General features: G+C 37.2%; 1 protein-coding gene across 6 annotated transcripts in view; it reads left to right on the top strand.

The window, feature by feature from the left end:
- The window catches only part of LOC123312445 (tensin-1), a 107,695-nt gene that overhangs the window by 6,772 nt on the left and 79,323 nt on the right, over positions 1-21,600 (top strand). The window contains exon 1 of one of the 6 annotated variants that reach the window (XM_044896887.1): positions 15,428-15,445. The exons of the other annotated variants lie outside the window; for them this stretch is intronic. The gene's annotated coding sequence lies outside the window, so the exon portion shown is untranslated. Of the gene's footprint in view, positions 1-15,427; positions 15,446-21,600 lie in introns of those variants that run through there. 6 annotated transcript variants of the gene reach the window in all.

The raw sequence follows: 21,600 nt of genomic DNA, 5'->3' as shown, positions 1-21,600 counted from the left end.
TGGAATACTATACTGCTCCATAAGAGTTGGGGATATCGTATTCAGAAGAGTAAGTAATCTTCGAGAAAATCACTGTGAAATCATTTAAAACTCAATAACAACTTGAATCGATCCAATAAAAATCAGAATGAGAAATTTCGTCAATCTGGTCGCCTTTTTTCTGAAGTTTGGTTCTTTGCATATGCTTCATGAATGTTCTTATTTTGAAATGAAGTCAGTTCATCAACGGCTTCGATTTGAAACCAGTTTTCTGAAAATGCCAAGACGTAAATAAACGAACGCTGAGGCTAATAGGGCTATCGGAATGCTACAGGGCGGCCTAACTCAGGTTGTTGTAGCGGAAAGGCTCCAAGTCAGCCAAAGTGTGATATCTCGACTTTGGAATAGGTTCAGGGAGACAGGTTCCGTGGTGGAAAGACCAAGGCTTGGTGGGCGACGAAAATCAACACCTGCTCAGGATCGTTTCATCAACTTTTCGGCTAGAATGAACCTTACATCTACGTGTAGAATGCTACGCAATACTCTTCAAAATGCAGATGGGGTCCAAGTTTCCATCGAAACCATCAAAGGACGTTTGAGAGAGGTGAATCTATGTTCTAGACGACCATTTAGAGGAGTTCCATTAACACGTGGCCATAAGCGTCAAAGACTGGAATTGGCAAGGCAACAAATCAATTCGAACGATCAATGGCGTAGTGCCTTTTTCACTGATGAATCCAGATATGGACGATTTTCAGATTCTCGAAGAATAAGGGTATGGACAATCCCACGCATACCCCGTAATCGTCGCTATGTCCAAGAAGTCCATCCATTCCGAGGGGGTAGTGTTTATGGTATGGGCCGGGATATGTTTCAACGGGCGCAGAGATCTAAACATTTGTCCTGGAAATATGACCGCCTTACACTATAGGGAGCATATCATTGACAATGTTGTGGCAAATTGCTGCTATTGGTGAAACTTTTCGATTTCTAGACTATAACGCTAGACCGCACCGTGCAGCCATAGTTGAGAATGCGCGCGAAGAGCTTGGTATTCCTCAATACCTCCGCACTCACCAGATTTGAATTGCATAGAAAAAGCATGGGATATGCTCCAAAGAAGATTAGGTAATCATCAACCTACCCCAGAATCCTTAAATGATCTGAGAGAGCTTCTGCCCCGTTTATGGAACCAAATTCCTCAAGAAATGTTCAACTACCTAGTGTGTAGTATGCAAAATAGATGTCAAGCTGTTATTGATGCCCGTGGAGGCCATACATTGTATTGATAGTTTTAAAATGCTTGAATTCTCTGGGAATAAAATTTCGTTCCTTTACTCGATTTTCTTAACCGCCCTGTATACGCTGTAGACCTACAGGCTAAAATCAATTTCCAACATGAAATCATATTTATATGACATTTCATCACAAAAATCTTATTTTAACTATATTTTTTTACAATAAGTCAATATTCCTAACTCATGTGGAGCAGTTTATTTATTGAGTGCTCCCCTATGAACAATCTGTATTGATTATGAAACTCCCAGAATTCTAAGAAGACTTCAAACATCCAGTTGAAATTTAAAGTCATTTTTCATCACCGTGAATGCGCAGTTGCTACCCTAATTAAAATTTATGAATATTCCGAGGAATTTGAATTTTATGGTCAGAAATAAACCGAAAAACAACGCGGCTGATTCCTCCTGTTGGGTGATGAATCCTCCTCCCAAGTGTACGATTCAGAGGTCGCAGAAACGATTATCCCATGTTCATTTTCTTCCTTTTCTTTTCCACTCCCCTTTTTTCATCATCCGAGAACGTTCTGAGATCATTTGAATCGCAAATGTTACACCATCCTCCAAATCGCTAATGAAAGCAAGAAATCTTGCTTCGGAGTACATTGAAATCTAATTTGTTCGCATTATAATTGAATGGGAGATGGTTAGGCTGTATAATTTCTATGGGAACTTGGAAGACTTCATTTGACTCGATTCGGCTTTCAGTAATCCAGCAATGAGATGGAATAATTTATGTTAAGGTTGATGGATAATTGTGGCAGTTATATGAGCGTCCCATCTGATGTCAGTCAAGGAGTTGAGAAAACTGAAAATCAATTTATGTTTGATCTTCCCAAATTATGTTTTGAGTAAATAATGTAATTACATGACATAAGAGCTAGCAGCCACTTCAGTCAAGGGTGTCAAGTAAAAAACGATTTTCTTCAATTTCTGTTCATGATTTACATCGAAAAGCTGGAAATCTGCTGATTTGCAATCGTCAAACATTTTCCGAGCCTCTTTATGGGAGCAGGTATGAATAAAATTATCTGCATACCAAGAATCGATTCTCAAAACGTCCATTGTTATTCGGACATTTTGATTGACAACACTGCTCCCACTGAGTCTGAGGAACCATCAATTGTGTGATTGTATGGAGAAACGTTTTGCATATTATCTCTCTATACGGTGTTGGCAGTACGATTTACATAAAGTCGTAAATTGGAAATTTTTAGGTCACACTCGTTATCAGTCCGATATTAACTCCTAGTGAGCAAACAGCTTTCATGTTAATGAAAGACAATAGATGGACTTGATGAATATCTCTGCCTGTGCACATATTTATTTTAGTCTGTTGGAGAATACCTCGGTTTTTTTATTGGTAGATATAGTTTATTACTTGGCTGGCATTCCTCGCTTATATTTCACAACCGAGTTGAATTTTCGCTTAGGTTCAAGGTTGGTAGCAATCAATGAAACTATTTTTCGACCTCGAAAAAAGTCTCACACATTTTCCAACAGAACATCAGACGAAAATAGATTCAGAAACTTCATGATATGTCCTCGAAATAATAGTTTGAAGATATAAGATTCATCAGTTCTAATTCCCCAGTCTTCACTTGGACTTCAACCCCCAACGAAAACAGTTTATGTCCTTGAACCCTTGAGGAATGAATCACTTGCAAAAATATTCCAAAACCCTTTCCAAATACCGACGTTGAGAGGTTGATAGAGACAACCGGAAATGGTTGAACCATATGTGTTATCACACATAGTTTGTTGAGGGAAGATATTATTGCTTCTACAAAATAAGGCGATAAAAGATATCCACCACTAGTTGTTTTTATGAAGGGGAAGCATGTTTTTTCCGGAAATATATTTACCCCTCGGAGGTTTGAGATGCTAGACGCTGAAACAAAAATAGCTAGTTCGAGGGGTTAACTACAAAGATGATCCCTTGAACTCACAGGGATATTTTCTACTTAATTGACTATACTCATTTGTCATTTTTTCCCTGGAAATCAGTCGTTTTACAATCAATTTTGCATTTACTTAATTGAAAAAAGTTTTTTATGAGTGGGAGCTATCAGACTGTTGATGTGATATGTCATAGAAGATACAGAAAAGAGAATCTTCTTCTCATTGCTGGATGTTAATCGATTACTACCGTTTTCTTCTTCTACAAACGAAATTTTGCAAGTGAGTTCACCGTACCTTGTTCTGATGACATATTTTGCTTCAGTAATATATTCCTATCAACTTGGCACATGCCAGCACGTTTTCTAAGGTGTGGATAGGCCCACTTAACGGTTCATAAGATCATTAATGGTAGAGTGAACACCTTCTTATAATTACTTCATATGAGTATAAATGTGGTACAAACTTGCCGAAAGGCGATCGCCATGGGTGGTAAAATTATTTAACGTTTAACTTGAGTCCATCTAGAAGGAAATTCTAAGCGAAAATCAATTTGTGTGATCTGGGTGGTCCCAGATTTTCCGAAAAATAAACGCGTTATTGGGATATTATATTCATGAGGTGAACAGGTTCCACCATTCTGGGATAATGGGTTAGTTTAAGAGTTCTAATGCACCTCAGTATCTGGGATGGCTACAAGGAGGTTATTCTCTTGTCTACAGTATTTTTTTCACTGCCTAATAATTGGAGGCATTCTGTCACCAGATCTGGAGTTTTATACGTGATCAAAATTGACATAAGGAGTTAGCTGAATAAATAATTAATGATCAGAAGATATTGTTTAAAAAACGATGGCGAAACTTGATTTTTCAAGAGTTCTTGATGGAGTCAGAGCGACAGTTATATAGAACCCTCATCTGTATTCACGTGTGCATGTATGATCTTCATACTCTCTATCTCCATCATCGGAATGTTCTACCAAGTAAATATTCGACCAAAGAAGCCGAAAGGCCAGAGAGCTGGGAAGGAACAGAAAGCTGTCTCGACATGGTATAATATACACATTTAAATGATTGCCATTTGTGCAGAAACATGACTACCAATAATTCAGGATCTGCGGATGTGGGAGTTGAAGACTGAGAAATATTCCTAGGTATGAAATTGTGGGTGGATGATAATGAATTTATTAGAAATGGCGAAATATATGTACGTACATGGAAGTTTCTATAACGTTAATAGTCAGCGGAGTCCGTGTTCATTATTCTTGGAACTAACAGAGTAATGTGCCTCATATTGTGCTCTAACGGTAACGAAGGATATCATTGCTGTTTGCGCAGTGGGATACCTAAACGATTTATGGCGAATTTTTACTTCAACTGATACTAAAGGCATGAATGATAAACAGTATCTGGAGTGGACTGAAAAGAGGCTGACAAGCGATTCGTATATAGCATATCACTACCGTTTCCAATTAAACAAGCATAAAATGAATAAAATATGCTCATATTTCGACTTCTGAATGAATAGATAAGTAAAATCAAGCATCCTTCAATAATTTCAAGGTAATAAGCTTTCCTAATTATAATCAACTGTATAATCTCTTCAATACGTGAAAACAACCTTTGTAAAACGAATGTTGAAAACAATGAAGAAGCTGGGCTCAAGTTCTTTCGTTTGTTTCTGTTATTTTTCTCCTTCTTCTACATCTAGCGTGAACAAGAACCTATTTCCACTATTCGAAGCCCAGAAAATAATTGAGACCGTATTTTCGTATCAACCGAAGGACAAATGGATTCTGGCATTCTCAACAACCCGTTGCAAAAAGAAAACTCAGAGTATCTAACCGAAGCGACGTGTCTTGAAATATAAGAAAAATAGTGGAAGAATAGATCCTGGTTCCATTTGTCTCCTTCCAAATCCTGCAGGGGAATAAAGTTGTCACTAGGACTTGCTGCTTCTCTATACAGGGTAGTTGTTGGTGGTGGAGTTTAATTAGGTATTGAAAAGGAAGAATAAACATATGGTTCAATGAATGCTGAAATAAATATCATTTCTCTCATTTACTTGGCTCATTCTAGGTATCTTGTCATAATAAAGTGAGTTAAAGCTACTGTAAGTTGTCACCAGTACGCTTTAAGCGATCGTGAGTACATGCATATGTATGATAAATATCTTAATTCCACTCATTATGCATGTGGCGTTCACTGATATCAATATTTAATACATGCCCTGAATTCTTGTGAAGAAATTCAGTCACATATCATTGAAAAATACTGTATATTGATTTATGTTATGGACACGAAAAAGTGACCCGTTAATATATGAATACTGCAACAAAATCTCAAATGGACTTCTGACTAAAGATATTATGAAAATTTTTCTTGAAATTGTAATCTGAGTATCCATCTGTATTCCCTGAAAGAAATGTTTAAATTTCCTTTCTGTCGAAATGGAAAACATCAAACAAACAAAGTGTAATGTGGTTATTTTTATCAAGTGAATAAAGTATGGTCCTTCTACAATATTCTCAAACACGTGAGAGAATATTTTTATGGTACATCGCTTGGAGGAGACAATAACAACAACAATAATAATTTATTGTTCGTTGCTGCAAATCTTGAATATAATGGCATCGGTGAGATTCCTCCAGTCCCCTATCACTGTTTGAACTCAATGCTTATTCCTTCCTTCATTCTTTCAGGACAGTGCAGTAGATTTGAATATGGTAAGGCTTTTACCACTGAGATTATAAACCTATATTCATGCCACCCAAACCATCATTTGAAGAACAATGGCAGTTTCATTAGTTTTCCAATTTTCGTAAAGAATCTTTTGCCTTGATTAGGGTAAACAGCCTGATCACTTGTTTATACAGAGGTGAACAAAGTGGAGTATATCCTAAACCTTATTTATTTGCCCATAAAGATAAAAAAGGCAAAATGTATTGAATTGGATATAGTTGGACGATGTCTTGTTACATGTTATCCCTGCAGGAGTGAGAGCCTTACTGTCATTTCGTTAAAAATCGTAGTAATTCTCTTGAAAAAAAAACTCCTACTGGTTTATAACGAAATTTTGATACCTACTTCTATATTACCCTGGAAAAATCAAAAGTGGAATATGCGAGGGCAATGATTTTTCCACAGAATCTCTCTACCGACTCCACATCAAAGAGAACCGCTTCGAGATGCGTAAAATGTCCCCGATGAATGATATCCAATCAATGGGACAATCTCCAAGTTAACTACCTCCTTCCACAGCGTCCTAGTCCACTCCGCCTCTGAAATCACGCATCTGCATGGTGAGTTCCAAGAACCTCAAGTTCCTGCATTCTGCACCAGGATTTAACACTGCCGGCATTCTCTTTGGGGTCGTTAATAGTGGCCACAGACTAGGGACTTCTTCGTTTTACCATTTTTACCGCGGCTATCTTCTATGGCCACATAAACCAGCTTAAACAACTGTGAAGCGGAATAATTGGTTTCATATTTTATGGAAATTGAGAGACTAGTTTTCACGCTCGGATTGATATCGGGAGATGGATCTCTGTGGCTCGCGATAAGATTCAGCATCTTCTAGATGTCGTTCAGAAAAATTGCTAGGAGGTTGAAAAAAAGATATATTGGTCCGAAGGGTAGGAATAATAAAGATGTGTAGGTGAATGTACTTGATTTTGTGAAACCATTCGTTGTTTAACTTATATTTCCTTCAAGACCCCTTTAAAATACACTGCGCAAAAAAATTAACGCACATTCTGAAAATCTCAATAACAATGAAAGTTAACTCTACAATGACTTTATAACTTATTTTTTATGTTCTCTCGGGAAGGTTTTGAACGAAACAAGACACATTAAATGGAAGAAAAATTCAGGATTTCACCGAATCTTATGTGGAAGAAGAGAAATAAACAATTTTCAAAATACTGAAATGCTGATAAGTGATTTAATACTTGGTATTTCCACCCCTTGCGTTAATTACAGCTCGGCAACGACGGTTCATACTCAAAATGAGTGATCTTAAAATGTTCTGATCTAATCCTTCCCAGATTTCTCCGAGTTGGATTCCTAAGTCATTAAGAGTAGCTGGATGATTTTCTATTGAGGTTGTCCCAAACCTGCTCAATCTGATTGAGATCTGGACTTCTTGCGGACCATTCCATTCGAGAGACTTCAACCTCTTCAAAGTACTCCTGAACGATGCGCGCACGATGGGGTCTGGCATTATCGTCCATAAAAATGAAATTTTCACCAATGTATGGGGCAAATGGCACTACATGCTCTTCAAGAATGTTCCTTATATACTTATCAGCATTCATAGCTCCATTATCAACGACCACTAGGTATGTGCGAGCAGTCAAAGATATTCCACCCCATACCATAATCGATCCTCCCCCGAAACCAGTAGTATTCAGGAAATTGCACTGAGCATATCTTTCATGTGGACGTCTGTATACAAGGGAACGTCGATCACAATGGTAGAGGCAGAATCTAGACTCATCTGTGAAGAGAACTCTTTCCCAATCGGCCTCTTCCCAATGGATATGCTCTCTCGCAAAATCCAAACGCGCCCTTCGATGGGCTGGGGTAAGAGCTGGGCCTCTTGCCGCGACACGAGGCCTTAAATCATATTCTCTGAGGAGATTTCTTATTGTCTTAGTGCTAATTTGCACCTCATGAGTTTGCTCAAGCTGCAAACCGTTGTCTCAACGAAGAAACTCTCAAGTAACGTTCTTGAATGGCAGTTGTTACCCGTGGTCTACCACGAATGTCCTGGTCTTCGGACATTCATACCTGTCTCCCTGAATCGCTGCAACATTCTGGACACTCTTGTATGGGAAACTCCAAACCTTTCTGCAATTCTTGTGTATGTCCACCCTTCTTCTCGCAAAACTACCGCTTGGGCACATTCCTCTAGGGTCAAATTGCGTGTTTCGCGTTGCATAGCGATCGAGTGTAGAAAATCAAACGAAAGACAAACTATTGATCACTAGAATTGATCGAGAACAACTGATTTTAGAATGGAGCCAATACATTCAATTATTCCTGCTGGGGAAAAACATCTGTATTGAAGAAAACCGTTGAAAGTGGATAACATATGCATGCATAATTCTGATAAAAATAATTAACATTGAGAACACCTTCAGTTGTAGAATAAATTTGAGATTTCCATAATGTGCGTTAATTTTTTTGCGCAGTGTATATTGAACACATTATAACCTTCATTGATCTCATTCTTTGGGCATAATATTGGAACATTCTCTGTGTATTTTTCGTTAAACAAATTTCCAATTGTTCATTGGAATATTTAAATACTTTGTTCTAGAGTCTTGGTGACCCATCAATATAACTGTTTCTTTGGGAGTAAATTTTCCTGCTTGGTTTTCCCCTTAGAGTTGTTCTCTCTCACTGATTTTAGATGATTTTTGAGTCTCCAACCACATTTTCATCTCTAACAAATCTTTTTCCTTCATGATCATAAACTCCACAAACCTAATATTGTGTTCCACGCTTATATTTCCCGATCTAGGCGTATAGAATTAATCTCGGTGCCCTTTCGCAATTGTTTTCTTTTTCTTGGCGTGAAACGGCTTTATGGTCCATTGTGTCGTGTTCAGTAGACCCTGGGATTCTACGAATTACTGAGCTCCTACTACGAACAATTCGATTGAAAAACCAAGGTTCTCTTTTTCTCTTTTGAAGCTGCGAGAATCATCGATCGTGTACAAATTGTGCTTGGATTGTTTTTTTCTGATTTATTGAGCATTCCTGGTAAGATTTTAACTGATGCTATTTCTCAGTTACTGCACAAGGTGTAGTTGAAATAGAATGCCATGTTTTTATGAAGCAACTATATAGGGTGTCTGTAAACAAATGGAAGGACTTGGGGAGAGGATTCGTTGATGTAAATAAGCAGGGGTAGTTCCTATAAATTTTTTTCGAAATCGACCTCCCTTCCAAGATACAGCCATCTCCCTAAGACCTTCGCATTTGTTTATAGTAGAAAAGTGTAAATAGATTTTGAGTGGAAAACCGCTGTTATAAATTTCAAGAATCCATCCTAATTTACCCTATAGCATATGAACAAACAGAGTATCCAGTCAAGTACTTATGCAATGATTTATCCCCAATTTATCAGAATGAGTTTTTCTGTCAGGATAACAATGATGAAACGATTCCTTTAAAGTTCGGTCTTGTTCGCATACATTACCGTCATTTCTATCATCCCGTTCATTATGTGATTTTCTGAACTACCTGGGCGTTCATTCACGACTTGCGAAAGAGAAATCTCTCCCGTTGAAGTCGTGGGACGTGATGTACATTATAAGTAAATTGTTTATCATTTGTGCAAAGGCGAATAATGTCCTAACTACTTGAAAATGCGTGTTTTCCAGAGTTAACAAGCATCTATACATAATTCTACGTGGCTTACTTCCGTATCTGCTAAGCTGTTCGCACACTGCGACAGTCAACTGGACTGTATGTAATAGAATAAATCATAACTGGAGGAAAGATCAGTCCCAATTGCAAATTTCCGAATGGTGAATTTAGCTAAGAGGAGAGATTTGTGTGTTATGTCAGGACTGATGTAGTATCTACTATTCATCTAGAATCGGTATACGACTTTTTGTCCTCATATTCTCGACTTCCAGTTCTAGGTCTGTATGGAATATGAAATATGTATCTAGCTCGTATATTATTTTATGATGACAGAAAGCTCTTCCTTCTAGGCTATGAAAATCCACATCACGTAGCACTAAACGCAGAGATATTTGGTTTATTGCGATTTTTTGTGCGTTGAGGATTGAATTTGATGCTCTTTCAGAGGATTCCTGATGAAACCCGGAATTCATTCAGCTTTTTTTTGGGGGGGCCTAGATAATTATGGATCTAATGCAATTTGTAACATTTTCACCCTCTTTCGTACCAAGTCTGTACTGTTCCTGCTGAGCAATGATATCTTCATGACAATTTCGTCCGTCATTTTAATCAAGTTTAGTTTGTGGCTCTCTTCAAATATACCTGATTGTAATCTTTCGCCCATAATTGATGGAAATGGAGAAGTTACTTGATTGGGGGCTGTGATTTTCAAGTGTGACTCAAACCGTGAAGAATATTTCGAAGAAATCAATCAAGCAGGGCCGTTCCTAGCGTATAGGCCGCCCGCGTCAGCTTCGGTGGTGGAGCGCGGGTAAACACAAGTAGCAGACGAAATTATTTAAAATCCGATTTTTTTATTTTTCGAACTATATCGACCCGGGTCATTTCACGTACTAATTCGGGGTCGTAGATTACGAATATGTAATTAGATTTTTTTAAGATTAGTATTTCAGGAAATAAATCGCTTTTAGTGAAAAATTTTCAAAAAAAGTTGCCAACTTTGAGTAGCTGTAGCAGCCAGAATAGTGGCACTGGACATATGCTGATTTTTTTGGTAATACACTGATCCTTTGCGAATGAAGAAATTCAACTTTCATTCACCTACCGCGAATAATTTAGATTTTATGATTGTTTACGCGAAAGTCTAAAATTTCGAATATTCCATAGACCATAACTTGAAAAGTAATCCTTTCAGCAATATTCTATTTGCATATTCGTAATCTACGCCCTCTATTTAGTAAATACTCCAATTTAAGGGAAAATCGGGGAGATCAAAAATTTTTCAAATTTTCCATACATGTATGGAAAAATTTGCGATTTTTTGAAAAATATTTTTGGTCTCCGAATGGAACCAAATTTATACTGTCGACTAATTCGAGGGCGAAGGTGACGAATATGCAAACAGATATTTTTTGAAAAATTTATTTTTCAAGTTATGGTCGATGAAAAATTGAAAAATTTGGACCTTCGCGGAAAAAGTCATAAAAACTGAACTGTTCGTGGTAGATGAATGAAAATTAGAATTTTCTATTCGCAAAGGATTCATCTATCGTCAAAAAAATCAGCATATTTCTAATACTCTTTTTCTGGTTGGTACAGTTCCTCAAAATTGAACAATTTTTTTGAAATTTTTCACTAAAAGTGATTTATTCCTTAAAATACTGATCAAGAAATCCCACAAGAAATCTTATTGCATATTCGTAATCTACGACCCCGAATCAGTCGGTAAAATGACCTGGGTCGATATAGCTGAATGAATAATTTTTTGTAGGGTGATTGAGCTCGGGTAGCAGCAGCTCAAAAGTAGCAGGCGAAATGATTGTAAATCCTAAATTTTTTATTTTTCGAACTATATCGACCCGGGTCATTTCATTGACTAATTCGAGGTCGTAAATTACAAATATGCAATTAGATTTTTTGTAGGATCAGTATTTTAGGAAACAAATCACTTTTGGTGAAAAATTTCAAAAAAATTGGTCAAATTTGAGGAGCAGTAGCAGCCAAAAAAAAGGCACTGGACATATGCTAATTTTTTTGGTGATAGATTGATCCTTTGCAAATAGAAAAGTTCAACTTTCATTTACCTACCGCGAACAGTTCAGATTTTATGATTTTTTTCGCGAAGGTACAAAATTTCGAATTTTCCATCGACCATAACTCGAAAACTAATCCTTTCAGCAAAATTCTGTTTGCAATTTCGTAATCTACGCCCACGATTTAGTTAATACTCAAGTTTTGGTGGGAATTTGGGAAGATCGAAAATTTTTCAAATTTTCCATACATATGCATGGAAAAATTTCGATTATTTTGAAAAATATTTTTGGTCTCCGATCGAAACCAAATTCATACTGTCGACTAGTTCGAGGGCGAAGATAACGAATATGCAAACAGATATTTTTTAAAAAATTTATTTTTCAAATTATTTTCGATGGAAAATCGGAAATTTTGGACCTTCGCGGAAAAAATCATAAAAATTAAACTGCTAGCGGTAGATGAATGAAGTGTGGTTTTTTCTATTGGTAAAGAACCAATCTATCACCAAAAAATTAGCTGATGTCCAGTGCCTCTTTACTGGCTGCTACAGCTCTCCAAAATTGACCAATTTTTTCGAAATTTTCCCTTAAAAATGATTTATTTCCTAAAATACTGATCCCACAAAAAATCTAATTCCATATTCGTAATCTACGATCCCGAATTACTCAATGAAATGACCCGGGTCGATATAATTTGTACTATTTTACGAAACAGGACCGAGCATCTGCCACCCCTTCTTATGGCCACCCGCTTACGGGGCACGCGCTGCACCCCCTCTAAGAATGGTTCTGCGATCAAAAACTTGTTGCCTCAAGTTCCATCTCAATTTGCTGGAGGTGATTTTTTCGGAAACACTTAAAACATATCGAAAATTCACGAAATCTTTCGCAATTTCAATTTTACCACCCTCTGAATGTTGTCACATCTTTAGTAAACACCCTGTATACACCGAATCAATCGTAACACTGTGCTCTCAATAACGTCCAATAGATGCGTCCAGACAAAACTTCATCCCAGAATATTCCCATAGTTAAAGTTTCTAAATATTCAGAAATACGCAACAATTAATCTCCTGACATTCAGTTTCCATCCCCTCGTGCCTCCTCTAAATTCCCACCGATATACGGACGTCCAAACAACGGAAAAACCCGGATTCGAAACCATCAAACCCCGGCTCAAGAGACTCGTTCCAAACCCGGACTCTGTTAAGCATCTAGCGGCTTCCAGATCCCGGTCACGTGCTCATCGTAATTTTCGATGGGAGTTCTGGACGGTGCTCGTACTTCCAAACTACAGAACGGGGTGAAAAATATCCCATTTCCACTGTTCCCGCTAGATGGCCGATAGAGGTAAATTTCCAAACTCGATTTGACGAATGCGCTACGTCGGAGATATATCTGATTGGAAAAAACTGAGGTGAGTGTGCTTTTAGACTTTGGATGGGTTCCAAGGTAGCGGAACTGGGGGATCATATTGATTTTATGTTGTTGGAAACTTTCTTGATCTATAAATATTCGTCGGATGAATTTGCGCTGATAAATCATTGGATGATTGACTACTATAGTAGTAGAAGCAGTGGAGATATAGTGTCCATCATTAAAACAATCAGCCTCGGGGTATATCTGCATATCTCAATCGAAAAAACTGGGGTAGGCTTTTGATAAATACTTTTTGCAGTCCTTGAATATATTCCAATGAAATTCTCTCATCCTCTCATTTACCATATCATTTCAATGACAGCACCTTATTCCACTGGGCTGGTCTCAGTATCAGATAAGGGAAAAGTTTTCAGAATTCCTTAGCCGGCGTCTCTACATGCAACTAACCATCCACTCGTATTTAACCGAGACAGTAGCTATCTTGTGAGAGATTGAATCGGGAGATCTCAAGGAATCTTGGCATAATTGAATTCAGTATCAATCAAGTGTACGATAGATAGTTCTGATGGTTTTTTTCATCGAAAGAATGCAGCAAATTTTGCTTCATTACTTTCTATATCAAACAAAAATTGATGCAACCTTGCGATCACCAGTGAAAAAATTTTAAAACCTCAATACTCATTTCAAAAACTTACAGGGCTGAAAACATTCAATGAAAATTATTATCTGAAGATTGTTCCATTCCCATGGACAAATCTTTCATTTTCACGACTATAGTTTCTATATTTTCTACAACATATCTATATTCACATATTGTATTCTCAAAATTGAAACTGTAATGAAACCTATAGGTTTCCCTAGACCAAAAAGTTTAGCTATAAGACATCTCATTTAAGAACCACCTATACAGCGCGAGTCTTTCACTCATACAAATATTTCAACAGTAGATTCTTGAGGTCAAGAGAGCCACTTTTTTCCTTTACCATGTTTTCCGAATCAGCTCGGTTTAAAAAATACAGGCCTTTGAAAACCCATAAAAAAATTTTTAATTCTATCTCACAAACGGTTTTATCGAATGAAATGAATTTCGGAATATAGCTTTTAATTTATTTGATGCATCTCTTCACAACACAAGATATCATCCACGTCCTCCAGTTGTCTCATCACGTACCATAAAAACACCAAAAATTCAAAGAACCCAACTCTTGAAACTAAGTTGGACGGTATCTAAAGAATATTTGAACGTTTTCGAGTAATTTGATGTTCAAAAATTTAAAAGTCTCTGTAAAATTTGAAAGATTTGGCTGAATACAACTCTGTTTAAAAGATCCCCAGATGTGTAGGGTCACAGATTCAGCTAGTTATTCTGAAAATAATTTTGTTCATCCAGAGGTGACACAGCTCATTATGAAAGCTTAAAATAGCTATATCTTTTTATCAGGCGCAAATCGGAAAAAATGATAGAGAAAAAAAGTGTTTCTTTTGACCCCAAAAATCTACTGTTAAAATATTCGAATGAGTCAAAGACTCACCCTATATATTTTATACTGAAAGGGGTGTACTACCATCTAGTGATCAAGTGAGCAAAGAGTTCCTCCTATTGAAAATAAAAAACGCAGTTTACATGTGCATTGAACTTCTCACATAAAAACTGCGGAGAACATTCAGATCAATAATTGATACTTAATGCTGATACAACCACACCAATAAGATTTATATCAGGATACAGTTACCTGTGACATGTACAGATTCTAATCTGTTATGTTAATTGGATCTTCAAGAGAGACCAATGAGCAATAACGATACTTTATAACATATTTTGCGAGAAAACGTTGTTTGCACCATCATTTCATCTCAAATTCGAGTTAATGAATCGATGCAACACAGGATGTTTTAATTAGACATCATCATATCAGTGCGTGGCGAGATACAATCAAAATAATGCATTTGAAATTCTCTTGGTGGAAACCTCGCGAATGTCAAGATTCCTGTAAGTCTGCTATCTGCGGAGATAATGAGACTCGACATAAATCAAATTGCCGCAGCATCATCGGCGTCAATTGATCAATTAACTTCCTTTTATCACATTCGATTAAATCAATCGAGTTGAACGATTTATTTCAATCGAATCGAGCAAGATCGATGATGAATTTAATGGGAATTGGAGTGAAAAAGTGTTTCTATAATAAATGCAACACGCTGGATAGAAGCTCGATGTTGGATAGGATAGGGGCTGCATTGTTGAGTTATACACAGTTTAAAAATTGAAGTGTATAATTTCCTTATGTTTAGAGTATAGAAAAGGAAATAAAAAAGCGATTTTATTCATTCAAATGCTTCAATGAATTATTAATTCTTGAAGCTCAACCATAACTCATAAAAATACATAGCGAAATGCTATTTTCTAACATTTATTTATTCTTTTTCAGGTAAGGATGAACGCTGATGAAAAACCTTCTGAGAAACCTGCTGTCAAATAGCGGTAAGTCTTGCACTAACATCTGCGATCTTATCATCCTAAAAGAGATGTTAATTAGAAGCCCCGACCAACTTATCCAGCTCTGAAACTGTAGGTTCATTAAAGTGAATTACGAAAAAGTTAATCAACTCGTATCAGGCTTAAAAACAAAGTTCCTAGTAATCTGATTATTTGCAGAAGTAGCCACCACAGAGACATTCAAGCTTATAAGTTGAAGTTGAAAGGAACGCTCACTGAAAAAAAGATTCGTAATCCGAAAGTTCAACGTGCAAATAATGCTATTCGCTGCAGGAACTCACTCAGAGGTCCATGGATTCAAACTTTTTCACATGACTCCATTTCAATTTCTGCACCGCGGTGCTCAGATCCGTTGCTTCGAGTATTCTCAAAGTATGCATCTTCCCCCAACTCACAACCAATTCATACGAAGGCTACAGCAGAGACTGAAGACTATAAATTCATCTAACGAACCTCAGATCAGTTGCCTTCGACACAACCATATTTTTCCGGCAATGATCGACAGATAACACCACCAGAAATGCCTCCACCCGTTTACCAAACATAATTGATTTTGATTGACTGAAATTACAGAGTAGACGATGGTGGTATATGGTTAATAGATTGCAGAACAAGCCATTGATGGCAGTTCCCTCGGTCATGTTTCGTCCCACGCAATGCCAATCAAAATTTTTTAGATTGGAGCTGTGTTCTTCGCCTATTATGGTACGTTCACACATGCATCGGCTGTAACGGCAATTGAGGAAGTTGTAAAGTTTGCTTTGTTGGTGGATTTTATTGCATGTAAGCAAATATTGGCCATTGTATCGAGGATAGAAAAAATTTGAGGAGTTCTCGATTGGTATGGTCCCTGTTTCCGGATTGTTTCAATCCTCGTTTCCTCACCTTTGAATAATTTGGAACAATTGGATCCACGATGGTAATCTAACATCCGAAATCGGAGCTGAAGTGATGCTGCCTTCCGAAGTATGTTACAAGCCCCAAAGCCATTATCATTATACACTCTCATAAACGTTTCGTCCAAAATTGAGCCATAAATTGCTTTCAAACCGTGTTTCCAGAGACACATCGATGTATATTACCCTCTGCTCTGTATTTACTGGATGTTGTGAAACTTATCTAATTAAAATCCGTTCTGCTACTCGTTTGCTCACGCCAAAGAGCATTAGATAAGATTAATCTGTTCAATTTACTCAACATTATAATACAGATACTGCTTCATAATTTCAGGCTCAAAACTTGTTGACATACTAATTCCACTCATGCAATCTAGCCTATCGAATAGAACTTTGCTAGGTTGGTATGAAGTACACGCTGTTGGTTATTGACTTACCTACTGTAAACCAGATGAATAAGCTGAGCAGTTTGAACCTAATTTATCCTGAAATGATATGGCGAAATATCCTTCAATTCTCCTTGAATCCAAAAATAATTTTCATGGTATCTGTTCATAAGGCAAACCTCCTTCTTTCCCTTTTAGGAGGAAGAGATTTTTTACCTAAGTGAGTGAGTAAAATGAGTCAAGCACCTTCAGAAACTCCTAGAAATTCAAATCATCAAACTGTGAGGAGATATGATCTCGAAAAGTTGCTTCCAGTGCTGGTGTTTAACATCAATCTTCGTTTTGGCTCTAGCCTTGGGCATATCTCGTGAAGAAGTTTTTTCAGGGGTGGAAAATTCATCTCAGAATTGCGAACGAATCACAGAGAACAAACAAATTTCCATAATATTTCTTGAAGCTTTCTCAATCGATTCCCTCGATGTTAACCAATTATGTCATCAATTACTGACAATCTGTGGGACGGAACACATTGATCTCTATTTATTCAGGTACTTCAGTCATTCCTAGAGATACTATCCAATAATCTCCATAATTGCACTGTATATCATTACGATTGTACCCATGAGAGTTCTTCGAATTACTTAATTCTTCAAATTGTTCTTTGGACACCCACCTAGTACCATGAAAGTGACCGTTGGCATAATACAATTGTTGCAGTGGAGCATGATCTTAGAGTTGGTCCAGCACAACTGGGCCACGCTCCCTATTTGCTCCTCTAGGATGAGAAGTGCATAAGAGTTGTTTTTTTAGGTTGCAGAAAACCAAACAGTTTATGAATCAATGGAAAATTGCCCTCCAGACAAATGAAGAAAGGAAAAAATAACCAATTTTCCGTGAACAGTGTCAGAGATCCGAAATTCTGGAATGAAAGTATAGGTTTTCAAACACGCTGAGTCTATTTTCGAAAATATCGAATTTTTAGGTCAAAATAGAGCAAGGTGTTATGTCTGAAAATCAGGGTATTTTATTACTATCCTAAGATATAGTTTCATCTCTCATTCCGCAAAGATCGATGAGCTATGGTGACCCTTGACCATCTTTCATTTTTTCCCAGAACAATGGACAGATAATCATCATAATGGGTATTTTGCCCCACTCTGATCACCCCGACTGAAAAAATACCCCGTTTATCTCAGACTTATGAAGACATTTTAAAATACCTCTGTCATCTCGATTTCTTTATAAGCTCACCAATTATTTTCTTGACGCCTTCGTTAATTGTAATAAACGCCTCTCATTAAAATATTACATGTCTGGAATGCTGTTTTATAAGCACCCCATCTCAGTTTTAATTAGGTGTTAATTATAATGCATTTACTTCAGAAAAGATCCGCCAATCTGAGGAGGAGATAAGGAACTCGTTAACAAGATTTTTGACTGAGTTCTGCAATCTCCTTGCATGTTGATGAAGGTGGTTTCTTTTTAGTATCAGCTTTATCATTCCACTCTTGAAAGCGACGTTGCATATTTCTTCACGCGAGGGTAATGGATTTTCAGTTTGGTTTTATTGTTACGCTGGCGTGAATAAATAATGAGATAAGAGTTGTGTGATGTGTGAACTCTTGAAAATTGATTAACGGAGATAAATCTGCCTGAGCCTTATCACACCATTAATTAGACATATATTCACCTGGGAGAAAATGGGGTTATCTTCTTCTGTTTTGATGTATACAGGGTGTAGTTTATAGCTTATTCCTCTTCTTTTATTGTATGGAGGATCAAAAATGGATAATTGTTGTTGTAAGAATTGTTGAATGTAAGAACACATATTTGGTACCTGTCAACAATAGGTTTACTCCCTGTGTTCGATCTGCTCTGGGTAATTAGTTTATTCAGAATGGGATTCGAGCATAAAGCTTTTATGTATTGTTACATCCACTTTCATGAAGATATTGAGGTCATGCGACAGGAAATCAGCCAAAGTTGGTTCATTTCCTCGTTTGAATGGTTTGCGTTTTGGAGTTAAAAGCACCCAATTTCCTTTTCATCGTAAACAACTTCCTTCCTTCGTCGAAACGAAACGAGTGAAATTTGGAAAAGTTTTATGGCTCAGTGTGACGAAATGACGCAAATTAATTCATACTCTGAAATTTTCATTTAATTTCTCCATCCGAGCCTTTACATTCGGGATATTTCTTATCAAATCAAGAGAGGTTAAAACGAAAAGACGCTAAACGACGCCCCTCGCAAGACTTTTACGATGCCGTAAAACAAACACAATCTTCGTATAAATTTGTTTTCGGTGGTGCTGCAGCTGGAACAATGCCGTATAAACCGATTCCGAAAATAGCTTTTAATCTTCCTTCAATTTTGATTCTGTGTTAACATACCTATGCGGTCGGAGCCAAGCCTCGTGGGGCCTGCTGTAATTTTCTATTCGATCAATTCAGTGAATTTCCATGCAGCATTTTGGGTATTCCCATATCAGAACATCGTGAAAAAGAGAAGATTATAAGTATATAAGGATATATTGAAAAATTCTTAGCCTTCCATAGAACCAAACAAAATTTCAATGTCAAAATATTTTATTACTCAACATATTCTCCTCTCAATTGGATACATTTATTACAGCGAACCTGCAACGTCTCTAGACCTTTCAAAAAAAATGTTTCTTCTTGCTCTGCAAACCAGACCTCCACAGCTTTTATTACCTCCTCGTTTGAATAAAATTTACGACCTTTTAAACTTTTTTTCAGTTGAGGAAAGAGATGATAGTCCGATGGAGCTAAATCTGGTGAATAAGGGGGGTGTTCTAGTAATTCAAACCCTAAATCACGAATTTTTTGCATGGCAACATAAGATTTCTGTGCAGGGGCGTTGTCCTGCAAAAACAAAACATTTTTCGATAGTTTTCCTCGTCTTTTCACTTTAATTTTTTCCCGTAGAGTGGTCAGTAATGTCGAATAGTAATCTCCGGTTATTGTTCTACCCTTATCCAAAAAATCAATCATGATTACTCCATGGCAATCCCAAAAAACTGAAGCAAGAAATTGTCCAGCAGATTTTTTGACACGAAACTTATTAGGTCTTGGAAAACCAGAGTGTCGCCATTCCATCGATTGTTGCTTTGTTTCAGGACCATAGAAATGTACCCAAGTTTCATTCATAGTAACAATTCGGTTTAAGAAGTCTACATCGTTTTCAAATCGAGCACAAATATAACGCGATGCTTCTATACTTGCACGCTTTTGGTCAACATTCAAACATTTGTGGATCCATTTTGCAGCAATTTTTCTCATGTCCAAATTGACGTGTTCGTATGGAATATTCAGATATCCGTTTTAGCCCAATTCGACGGTCGGATAAAATCATGTCATGAACTGCATCGATATTTTCGGGGACTGACACAGAAACTGGCCTTTCCGATCGGTCATCATCTTCAATGGAAAATTTACCTCTTTTGAAGCTTGCAGTCCAATTTTTCACGGTCGCATACGAAGGACATTGATCACCATGGGTATTAAGCATATCTTCGTAAATCTGCTTACCTCTTAACCCTTTTAAATACAGGTACTTGATGATGGCTCGATACTCCAATTTTTCGATTTTCACAATTTCGGTGGACATGTGCTTTCTTTTAATTTATTGCGCAACTCTGGTTTACTTTTTTGACCTCAAACTTCACACTGACACTTCTAATGTTCGTAGCTATGGTAACGCAATATTTTTTGTGTGCATGGAACTTGGAACTGGTCTAGGCTAACTAGATATCTATACATCCTCGTATATTGAATATGTATTTAGATCAGGATGGGATGAGGTCACTTAAAAATTCGTCAAGAACAAACGGTTGCACCGAGCTCGATGAAATTTCGAGATTCATTACTAGAAGAGTTGCCCTTTCAGAAAATTAATCACTTCCAGATATACAATGATTTTTGCGGGAGATACGCTTATCCAAAGTTGACCTTCGAAAAACCTTCACAACGGTAGTATGAAAATTTCAGCATCATGGTAGGTAGGTATCCTAGTTCCATTCGAGTTGATACCTCACGCACGCTAGATTTTTTCCGTTCAGCCCACGGACAACGTCTCTCAGAATGAGATCGAATTTACGATTACAACCTAAACGACCGGACTCGATTCTACGGGTATTTCTCGGATTGCATAGTATTTACATTCGCCCACCGCGAGATGTTTCGGCCTGGGCATCCTATAAACTATGTGCCTTCATTTTGATCGTGTCGGTTATAGGAAACTGTAAATTTCAGACCACTTAATACATGGTTTATGACCGGCTGTACGCGGACAGGCATAAATATTTTTCGATATACATATATGGCTGTAAGACGTCGAAATATTCCTATTCACCTCAGGTTATTCGTGCGGAACTTATTATGAGGATTTTTGATCGTTTCCCACATACTCCAAGTATAAAAATTTCCGGATATTTCAGTCACCCACAGGACCAATATTTGCTGTTATTTCATCGCCCAGTTTCATCATAATACACCGCTGAATCGCCACGATCTAAATCATGATTTTCCACTCGTAGCTCACAACGCTATGGGGGAAAATTATTTCCAATACATAAAGCGATACATGACTTCAGTCATTTTCCCCTTTTTGTCTTCATTCTCGATTCATATTACATCCCCTACATGAAATATCATTTGAAGTCGATCCACTGTATCCCTCTATGGTCCAAATTCACCATCAAGCGGCATTAAATACGTATCTGTATCGAGGGTTCTCTGAAATTGATGAAGCTATAGATTGTGGAACAATAAGAGGATATGGGATACGATGCATCAATATAAATTCAACGAGGCAGCTTGTTCATTAGGAATAATTGAAT

The sequence above is a fragment of the Coccinella septempunctata genome, chromosome 4 (genome assembly GCF_907165205.1).
Source record: "Coccinella septempunctata chromosome 4, icCocSept1.1, whole genome shotgun sequence".
Classification (NCBI taxonomy): domain Eukaryota; kingdom Metazoa; phylum Arthropoda; class Insecta; order Coleoptera; family Coccinellidae; genus Coccinella; species Coccinella septempunctata.
The sequence above is the reverse complement of the archived record's forward strand: the minus strand, read 5'-3'. Positions and strand labels throughout refer to the sequence as shown.